At 41.1% G+C, this 10,927-nt stretch overlaps 1 protein-coding gene across 5 annotated transcripts in view; it reads right to left on the bottom strand.

The window, feature by feature from the left end:
- The window catches only part of IKZF1 (IKAROS family zinc finger 1), a 71,761-nt gene extending 61,327 nt beyond the window's left edge, over positions 1–10,434 (bottom strand). For 2 of the 5 annotated variants that reach the window (XM_026102318.2, XM_026102319.2), the window contains exon 1: positions 10,178–10,434. The gene's annotated coding sequence lies outside the window, so the exon portion shown is untranslated. The remainder of the gene's footprint in view (positions 1–10,177) is intronic. The other 3 variants (XM_026102313.2, XM_026102317.2, XM_026102316.2) reach the window with 2 other exon arrangements.
- Positions 10,435–10,927: the final 493 nt, after the last annotated feature.

Raw genomic sequence — 10,927 nt, 5'->3', positions numbered from 1 at the left:
ATCTATTTTGTTTTATTCTCATCTTAAACTTTAATCTCAGACAAAGCAATTTGTTTAACATTTATATGTAATTCTCAGAAATGATTGCAGCCATGCAAAAAGCCTCCTACCACCCAACAATTTGCATCAGCTCCTATGGGACTGAAGAGCTTTCAGTAGGTCCACTTTTAATAAAGAAGTCGGTGGGTAATGCAGCCTCTCTTGCAGGAGGGAAAACCCAGCACCTTCCTATAATGGCAGCCTGTTCAGTTACTGGAAATGCAGCGTATGTATGGCAGGTGGTATGGTACAAGTGCTCGGTATAGTCCCTTATTTCTCCTGCAAGTCTGACTGAACACAAAGGCAGAAAAAGTCATGCCTGTGCATCTATTACCGTCTCAGAGGGTCACCTGGCTACTACTGATCAGTTGACTAATACACATTTTTCCACAGAGTACAGGGAATCTCAGCCAACCAAAGAAAGCATCTCAAGAAAATATACACAAGAAGGAAATCCCATACGCAAAGGACATTTTATTCCTGTTGCATCCTGCCCTTTTGTTATTCCTAGGGCTTCAGCAAGAATGGAAGGGACAACGGGTGGAGGAGGTGGCAAAGGAGAGTATTTCTTCTTCAGGGAATCCACAGGGTTTGTCATTTTTTTGCAGAAAAGGATACTTAAAAGCCAAGGTTCTCTTTTAGTATTCCTGAATTTACCTGCCTTTGGTATAACAAGACTTACATTCAGCATTTCTGCAACTTAAGCAGCACACTTCTAACTAGTACTCCTTCCTGCTTTTTGCTGCCAGCAGACAAAACCCCGTTTGCGAACAATTCCCATTTCTTAAGTGGGGAGGTAAACTGGAGTACAGACTCTTATTATCATTTAATGCAATTCTCCCTGGCTTGCTTTGTGCGAGGATGACTGCCTGTCCTAAAAGAGATGCCCTCAGTTCTCAAAGAGACTTCTTTACAGTTTATCCTTGAATTAGGTGATTTTAGGACATTCAGCAAAGCTGATCCATTTCCAAGGGATGAAAAATGAAAAACAGAGCCAGTGGAAAGGTGAGGCATGGGGTCGGAGGGGAAGATTTTCTTCCCCTCCTCAAGATTACATAGAACAATTAAGTATGGTTCCTAAGCACACATTAAGATCCACAAGCGCTGACAACTTTGATTAAAAAGATAATAATAATAGAAAACATCCTAAGTGTTTAGAACTCCCCCCCCCCCCCCCCGAGGAAAATTCTACCATAATGCCATATTACTCTATGCTTTCTGGTAAATGCCAGTGAAATCCCAGCTACCTTCAGGGTAGGTTCTAAGCCAGCAAAGAATACATGACAGGCCCCCGGTGCTGCTACGACAACAGTGTTGTTTTTGCCTCCACAACTGTTAAAAGGGTTTTCAGATCAGACTGAGGCACAATATGCTTTGGACTAAATTTTGCTTTAAGCGCTAAAAGTACAATTTACCAATCCGAGTGTGGGATGGTAGGTTTCTGAATGGGAAACTATGACCTGCTTTTGCCTCCCTTTCCCCTCTGCTCTGGGATCACTAGAAGCTTTGTCACTGACTTGAATGAAAGCAAGAGTGAGCCCTATGTACACGTCAGCATTTACACCAAAGTATCTACTTGATATCAGTTATGTAAATTAATAGTTCTTTGCCAGGATCTGTCTAAAAGTACTTAATTGGAAATGCTTATGACAGGACACCCTAAATAAGCATCAGTTTTGGCAAGGAAAAACATGTTTTGCAGATTTTCATTGTCAGTTTTATCTACAGGGTCAAACTTACCACTAGCATAAGTGTGCATGGCTTCACTGTCTTCAATGCAGGTGTATCTATTTATGTTAGCTGGTAATTTAGGCCTTTTTCTTTTCAAGCCTCAGAGCCCAAAGTCAGAACTCAAGAGCTGGGTGGGCAGCTGACCAAAGCAATCTTACTGTCAAATGCTCAGTATGTATAGCTCTCGTTTATGGCAGGAAAGGGATGAGCATGATACAGACCTTTTTTCTGTTGAGGACACCAAATAACTTCAAAGTTTGGCTCCTATTGAAGTATCTACAGTGTTTCCTTTAAAATATGTAAAACTACTTCTCCAAGGCTTTTCAGAAATAGAACTTAAACCTGTATGTTTTCTTCTTCACAATTCAAATATCAGCTTGCAGAGGAAGCTACTATAATGCTTTGTAAAGAATCAAATGTTGCAATCTTGAGATCCTGAGCTAAGTAATAGTAAGCACACACTAAACCTGAAAGGCTGTGTCGATTTTGTTTTAAATAAAGAAAAACCTAACTGACCATGCCCACACAGAAAGGCTGGATTTAAATATTCAGAGTTTGTCCAGTTTGCCATCCCGAGCCCTAAGAAAATTTACATGTGATTAATTTCCCTCCTCGCAACTCTACAATACAACTTGTGCTATGTCTTAAGAATATATTGAAATAGGCCCCATGAATCACTGAAGCACTACTCAGTTTAAATCTGCTGTATGTTACAACCAGAAGTGAATCTGGGACCTTTTAGGATTCTGGGTGTAAAGAGGAAGAAGTCATTGCAAGGTCAAGATTTTCTAATCCTTCAGAATACAGCAAATTAATTCTTTGCAGGTCTTGGTTTATTATTTCATCTCCTGTTTTACAATGCAAATTCAAAAGTAAACCTCCTTGTCAAGAAAACAAATGCTTAGCATTTATACAGTGTTTTAGCAATTCAAACAAATGTATAAGCATGTCAGTCCTGCCACAAACCTGCTCCCACTGAAAACAGTGGGAGTTTAGGATATTAGAAGATAGCAGGACAGGGCCATTGACATAACCCAATACAATGACCTAATCCAATGCCAAAGACTAACTTTTTTCTTCTTTTTTTCCCCCCCTAGCTATGCAGCTACCAACTTCTCTGGGACAACACGTGTGCTTCACACAAAACACATGGGGACCTCACTTACGGTATGGAAATACAATCAAAAGTTTTGACATTTGACATTTGTGGAGTTACTTTGGACTTAGACCAGCACACCTAAACTCAGAGCTGGCCTTGCAGCTATATATAGCTGTAGTTTTGGTGCTGCAAGGAGCATGTAAATGTACACCACCTCCAGCTGCGTGTTTCCTGACTGTAGGTGCGGCTCGCTGGGTAAGCGGCAAGGTCCCTGCAGGAACACTACTGTCTTGAGTAGACCCCTCCGGGGTCACACACACTTCTGCATGAAGCATTAGAGAAAAAAAAAAAAGAGTTTTCAAAAAGTTTGGAGGGGGGTGAGAAGGACTTTCTACAAGGGATATGGGTTCTGCAGGTGCTTTTGAAAATACAGAATGAGAGTGGGACGTGCGTTCTGCCGTGGCGCTAGTTTGGGTTAACTGCAATAAAGCAAACATGCAGGCGAAACCCACCCTTGCTTCCACAGCCGCCACGGGGCGAAGGCTGATTTTGCAACCCCCACTTGTGCAAACCACCCCACAGCAGGAAAGGGGACCACTCACACAGGTCGTCGGAGCAGCTGGCCCTAATTGAGCACTTCTGTGAGAGCACGTCTCGGTTTTGTGGTCTTGTCATATCTCACTGGCTCCTAAGCAGATGGACTAGAGCTTTAGCAAACAAAAATCCAGACCAACAACCAAAAAACAGAAAGCCCCAAACCACTGCACAACCTAAACTGAAGCAAAGAGCCTAAGATGGGTCCTAGATTCAGCCACCCAAGACATACAAAGAAGTTTAAAAAAAAAAAAGAGAGAGAGAGAGAGAAAGCAGTCTGAAAAAAAAAAAGATAAAATTGAACATCGACAACACTTAACATATCTGAAAGCAGAATTTGCACATTAACAGCAGGGGAGGAGTGATATGTATGCTGTGTCATTCTTTTTTACTTTTCTTTTCCTTTTCTGGGGGGGTCAGAAGTTGCACCTACCTGCAAAACTATGATACAGCTGCATTTCTAATCGTATCAGAGGGTCTCGACCTACATAGTGGAACTGAGCCCCTCACATCTACTGAAGTTGATGGGTTTGAGCCAACAACCAAGAGAAAGGATGAATAAAGAAACCCCTTGTCAAATATTTAACCTATACTTTAATCTTAAAAAGGACATAATCTAACTTTTTTAAATTGACTTTTACCTTCACATATGAATACGCTACATATGAATGAGCACAAAACAGGAAGGCTGTTAAGTATGGGTAAAAGGTAGTGTGTATTGCACAACTGGTGGAAATACTTGAAGAAAATTGCTAGAATCCTACAAACTAGTTTTAATTAAAAGTGTTCAATATCTCAGCAAGCAGCTGATAATTAGCTTTATTATTGTAATTTAATATGCTAGACTTCACAATCTCTGTGAATGACTCCACTTTAGAACCATTTTAATTCTATTTTTAATTTCCGCCTCATCACACTGCTCAATGTAAATAACAACTATGAAGATGAGAGGTAGTCCTCTCTGAAAACTAAAAACTGAGTGTCATAGTAAGCACTTCAATGTCCTTCCATTTCTGTTAAAAAAAACCCCAAACCCTCCAGGTCTTTTAAAAGACTGCTGCATTAAAAAAACAAAAAAGGTTAAACTTAAGAGGATCAATTTCTCTCCCTTTCTTCCCCTCCTTCTCACTCTCCACTAATTCCATATTCAGCATTTTCTACAAAGTCTAGGAAGATATTTAGTTTATTCAGTCATTTCTCTATTCCTGCCTAGTGTAAATTCTGGTTAGCTATATGAACTGACAATACAATTATGAGCATACTGTCAAATTTCAATGGAGAGCTCCTGTCTGCAAAATGAAGGAAGAACTGTAATTCAACACACAAGATTAAGAAAAGAACTCTGCTAACAGTGAAGATTTGAAACATTTATGTCTGGCACATGTAAAATTAATTTCCCTGTTAGTGAACAATTGTGAGGGTGTAAAAAAAGTTGTCTCAAAGATCCTACATAATTCTCAGTTCTTTGGGAATTCTTTGTGAAAGCACTGACAAATGATAAAAAGTGTATCTTGCATGCACATGGGTATTTTCCATATGTACCTTTACTAATACCCTACTGTATTTGAGCTATATTTATGTAACTATTCCCAGTTAGGGGAGATAATAAAAAAAATCCGTTTTTATTAACTTTGTGTGCAAATTACTGGTCTTGATATCCTTGCAAATAGGAAAAGGGTTCTTTCTTCAAGTTTCTGAATTGCAACCAGGGTCATTAAAAATTGCTTGCACAATATCAGAAAAATATGAAGGCAATTTTCCTAATCAAGGCCACTTTTTATTAACTCATTAAACTCTGTCACCTTTTGTTACTAAAAATCAAGCAGAAAAGAGAAATAAAATCACTATGACAAAGAAAATGCACACATTTCCATCATATAAATAAACTGACTAAAAAAAGATGAGGTGTGTAAATTAAGGCACTCAATCTAAGAACGGAGCACATTCGCAAGCGACCAAACGCAGCTCTTGGTTATTCTTTCAGAGCTCTCACTCAAGAGAAGGCAAGCGGCAGAGGCAAAACTGTACTATTTGTATCCAGATATATAAGATTTAAAAGCACAGGATGTCTTTAGCGCAGCATATCTAAATATGCCATAGAAAAAACATAAATGGATCTCTTCATGGCTAGAAGTTTTATTTCCAAGTATCCCAACAATATATCAGTAGCTTATTTGACGTGTCCAAATTATAGTAGTTTTCAATAACTGTTTCACAATCACAGAATCGCTTCCTAATTTCTCTTCTAAATGTTCAAGCTGTTACGGATTATTAAAGGACATTATGAGCCTAAACAAACATATTAAGGATCTGTGTGTGTAGGGGGGTGATGGTTGATAAATAAAGCTAAAAATAACTCCTAAAATTACTATAATTGAAATGAATTAGCAAGTCCCTCCATACTACTTGCTTCAGTTAACTCACTCTGCGTTTGCCAATATTTTGTACCCAATCTACTACTGGCAATTCCAGCTTTATATTGCAGTTGCTCCACTGTTCTCACTGAGTTGACACAGGTGGAAAAACGCAGCAAATGCAGCAGGGAATCAGACCTACCATACCGAGCAAGTTTCTCTTTTACTGAGAAATCTAGAATAACTGGGATTAGAAGAAAAATTTAACTCTTCCATATGAAATGTACTTCAAAATAAGCTGAAGAAGAGGACACCTTCCATTGCTTAAAAAATAGGACAACTTCAGTGTGATTGCCCTCCAAAAAACGCAGTCGAAACAGCCTTTTGAGGCATTTATACTAGAAGCACGAGTGTGCCAGGCAGGTCGCAGTCCTGCACTGCCCCATCCGCATGAATTCCCAACGGTGCAAATAACGTTAAGAACACGCACACATATTTTCAGGACTAGGACCTACCTCTGCAGTCACTGCACTGTGTTGGCAGCGACCTGCTCAGTAGAGGAAAATCTCTTCTTGTTCATGAACTGGGAGCATTAAGTAAGGTGTGTCTTAAAGGAAAAGGGTTGACGTTGTTGGGTTTTTCATAAAGTTGCATCACAACGTAAACCCTGGGGGTAAAATAATTCTGCTTAAATTTAGGGAGCAAACAAAGTGCTTGTCAAGTCCAAGCTGTCGTTATGCTTACGTATGGATTACAGACGTAGGGACAACAAACTGTAGTTGACCTTGGAAGCAGGGAATTTCCTGGTTGAAGTCAGTTTTGCTGGAGAGTCACTAGGGAGACAAACTTGGGATAAGCAGAAGGTATTCAAAAGTTGCCTCCTGTTTAAAAATCACCATAAAACTGACAAGATCTAGGCTGCCTATCCTGCCTCGGATGAAATTCACTCCTGTCTCTAAATGCTGTTCCTCTCCAGCAGGAAAGCAATCTTTGGATTAAAGAAAAAAATATAGATGAGGAGCAAATCTTTTGTTTTTTTAACTTGTGCACTGAGATGCAGGCATTTAAAAACCACTTCCCAAGGAATCACACTCCCATAAAAATTGACAAGAGTCCTTATCTTCCACTTTTCAATTGACACAAAATATTCCTGGTGTTCTTCTAAGTACTTCTAGCAAATGCATTTACCCCAATGGTGTCTGTCCAGTAGTGCAGCCTCCTCCGCTCCCTTTTCTTTTTTGGAAAGGGTTCTGAGAAGAAAAATTGCTCCTAAACCTTTCTTCTGTATGATTTTATACTTCCTAGAAAAGTGGGGTTTGTCACTAGCTTGAAAGGGGAATTCCATAGGAGTCTATTACCATGTCAGCAGTATATCCCTCTTTACACACATGAAGATGAAAACGTTTTCTAAAGATCTTGTTATTACTACACTACATTTTATTACATTATCTTAATTTGGTCTAATTCTATTACTTTTAATAATAGTAGAAAGTAATGACTGGTCAAAATGTAATCAACTACATATGTGAACCCTGACTGTAAAACAATAAAATTCACTGTGGACCTAGCTCTTTCTGCACATAAAATATAAGGGGAAAAAAAATCCCACAAGTCTTCAGTGGAAGTTTTTCCTGACAAAGAGCCACACAATTAGGCTGTGATCCATGACTTTTGATATCCTCTTGACTTTTTTTAAAAAAAAAGTTGCCAAAAGTGATCTGCCAGAATAGCATACAACTCATTATGTCGTTCCTTTTTTTCTGTTTCTTAAATAGGAACTAGAACCATTTCCTTGTTTTCTGTAAGATTGTGCTGTTAGTGTAAGAAATACCTAAGCTCAAATGAAATATGTCTGGAAATATTTTTGGCTTCAATTTGGAGTTACCCAATTTTAATGATGAGAAATAAGCTTTGCATTGTTGTAAAACTCTGTGGATTGATTCTCCACTTACATTTCTGCAAAGCTATGCAGTGGAAGCGGCAAGCAAACCAGTTTTTTGGTGTTAGTGTCCACAAGGGAAAGGAAAACTGCTACAGTAACACCGAGATGGAGACTATTGCATTTTTATTGTATACTGCATGTAACACAAATGACAAATGTGATCATTCATGCTCCTGCAGTGAAACATCCAACCGGAGTATTCCCAAGGCGAGCCAAGGTGGAAAGCCACAGGTGTATGACAAGCTTGCCTCTCACTCTATGGCAACTCTTGTGTAGGTGACCTCCTCAAAACGCCATAACTCACTTTGCTTCCTTGGAAATAGGTAGCCAAAAGTAGAGCTGTCTAGCTGGGATAAATGGTGCACACAGGATCAGCATTTAAGCTTCTCCAGTGCCTGTGGGCACAAAGGGCAAAGAGGCAAGCATCCTACTGAAGCCACCCAAGTCCTATACGGTATCTTCGCATCATTATATTGGGCCAGGCAGATTAGTGATCTAACGGGGTCCACCAGTCTGTGCTGACTGAACGAGTACAGTTACGGCGATTCCACATTATGTCGCTGCCTGTCTGTCGCTTCCTCTGGAAGTTACACCCAGAAAGTAGACTATTGCTGCCGATCTCAATGAATTAGGTTTGAAATGCCATCTCCTGAGGGGACAAGTATAGGACTTCATTGACTTCAGTATGGTCACCTTCTCACTCAGGGTGTGAGCTTGCCTTCTCCTTGGCTTTTTATCTTAAACTACTTCATCTCAAGGGTTATCATATTTACTTCTTATTTTGTTAGACTTAAAAATATATCAAATACTGGGTTTCAGCTAGTTTTCTCTAAAGGGAAATCTTAATTAAATGCTTATTCTTAAAAAAAAAAGAGAGAGAGAACACATGGATAATCACCAATATTAATATTTCTGAGAAAACCTTTAATGCTGGATGTGAGTCTGGGATCACAGAGACGAGAACCAGGGAAAGTGCAGAGTTCTGCAGCATTTTGGACACTTCCCCCACCCAGTTCTACTACAGAAAACTATCATTTTAAGAGTTTTGGGTCTCGCACATAGTATACACTTTGTTTCTAATGTCCCTATGCAGCAGTGTCAAAGGCTTTGATACAGCAATAAGGCATATATCCATGAAACAAAAACTTGAAAGAGCTTTGTTCTGGATTGAGGTGTCTTTTTGGCGGGGGGGGGGGGGGGGGAGAGAAAGGGGGGAAGGGCATACTTAGGAGCCTAAGCAGTTTATTGTGTATTTTTTATTTAGTTTTAAAACAAAAATTGATGAGTTAAAAGCAAAGCAAAGCATGTCAATATTAGAAAGAAGCTCCCGCACAGGAGAAACAGCAGCTTTTGGAAAAGGCACACAATATGGAATGACTGTGTGCAACTGTCAGGTTAACCCATGAACAGGAATACTGGGCCTTAGCAGGGCAACATAAACATCCATTCTTACTTTTTGTCTTAGTACTTCCCTCATTAGAAAAGAGGGAGAAGATTAAGAAAAAATAAAGTTAACTAAAGTTAAAAAAAATTGCTTGCAAAAATCAGAGGCAACTACATTTTCACATAATAAAGCTACTCTATCCTTAGTTCTTGTATTTCACTAAGACCCTGAGTCCCTTAAACCATGCAATTCAAGAGCAAGGCAAAAGCAGTGCAGCAAGCTGGTTGCAGCATTCCCCTGTTTAGTTGATTCATATCAAGTCTTTCAGAGTATTTGGAAGGATTTTTAGTATTTATTTCTAAATGCAATATATTCAAATGGTTTTTCATCTTCAATGCTCATTTCAATGCTCATTTATAATATTTAAAAGACAGCCATACTATTGGTGCTAAAGGGTGCATATGAGTAACAATTGATGTGAGCAGTCAATTGAAGCTAATAGAGTGTGTCTTTTAAAGGATTTGGCCCTTACAATGCATTACAGCTTTTAATTTCAAAAGTAAATTACTTAGCTAAGGCTTAGCAAATGGTAGCGTTTAGGACTATCTTTAGTAAAGATGGAAGCATGAAATAAGCAATGTATCTGTTCTTGATTTTTATATATATATGTTTTTGACTGCTGGACAGTAGATGCATGTGGACGTAACCTTGTGGCATCCCGCTGTTGACAAGAAATAGCTACTTAGGAAGCTCTAATTTTTGACCCCTTTGAAAATGCCACTTACATTTACACATTTAAGCAGACTCTGCGTGAGAAAAAAAGAATCACCATTTAACACACTTTTCCACCACTTTCTGAAAGCAGTGGCTATACTGGTCTAAAGATTCTTATGTACCACAAAACACCACTTTTTTGAGATAATTTGCCATCATAAGCTGCAAATTGGTACTGACTGAGTATTACCATGATGCTAACTTTAAAAAAAACCTGGAAAGCAGGATGCTTCGCGCAGTGTCTGGCAGTGTTACCGTACCTTCTAGACCCAGGCAGCACAGTAATCCAAGCAGCGACCGAGTTTCTCGAGGCGCAGAATTAAAAGTTTCCCGAGAATCAAGTGCTGCGGTGGGAAGCCGCTCCTTCACGCACGCAGCTTCTAACTACACACATCTTCTTTAAGAGCGGCTACCGAGCCCAACAGCCGCTCCGCAGCGCGGATAACTTTGCGGCGCGGAAGGAAAACCCCGGCTGTGACAGGCAGCATCCCAGGGCAGTAAACTTCTGGCGCCGCCGCTTTTGGGGGCCAGCGAGCTCTCCAGCGACCCCGCTCCCCTCAAACGCGGGCAGGCTGCTCATTTAGCAAGCGCCCATCACCTCGGTGCCCTCCGCCCGCAACCCACGGGCACGGCGCGCCGCGGCTCCGGCGGGGCCGAGGCACCGCGGGGCGGCCGGCAGCGTGCCCTGCCCGCCCCGGCGGCGGGGAGCGCTTCTCCTCGGCCGCCTCCGCGCCCGGCTCCGGAATTTTAAGGGAACGCTCCAAAGCGTCTAGAGCTCCTTTATAATTTTATAAAAATTGCAGAACATCATTTAAATGCGGGGGGGGGGGGGAGAGGAAAAAGGGAGGGAAACCTGCCCGCGGGGCTCCCGCTAACTTCCCGCTCGGAGCTGAGCCCGCCGGCGCGGCCCCCAGCCCACCCCGCCGCCCCCCGGGGGCCCCGGCAGGTGCCCGCCCGCCCGCGGTACCTGCTGCGCCGGTGGCGGGGCCGGGGCGGGCGGGCGGCCGCTC

This window comes from Dromaius novaehollandiae, chromosome 2 (genome assembly GCF_036370855.1).
Source record: "Dromaius novaehollandiae isolate bDroNov1 chromosome 2, bDroNov1.hap1, whole genome shotgun sequence".
Classification (NCBI taxonomy): Eukaryota; Metazoa; Chordata; class Aves; order Casuariiformes; family Dromaiidae; genus Dromaius; species Dromaius novaehollandiae.
Note: the sequence above shows the minus strand (reverse complement) of the source record. Positions and strands in the feature narration are given on the sequence as shown.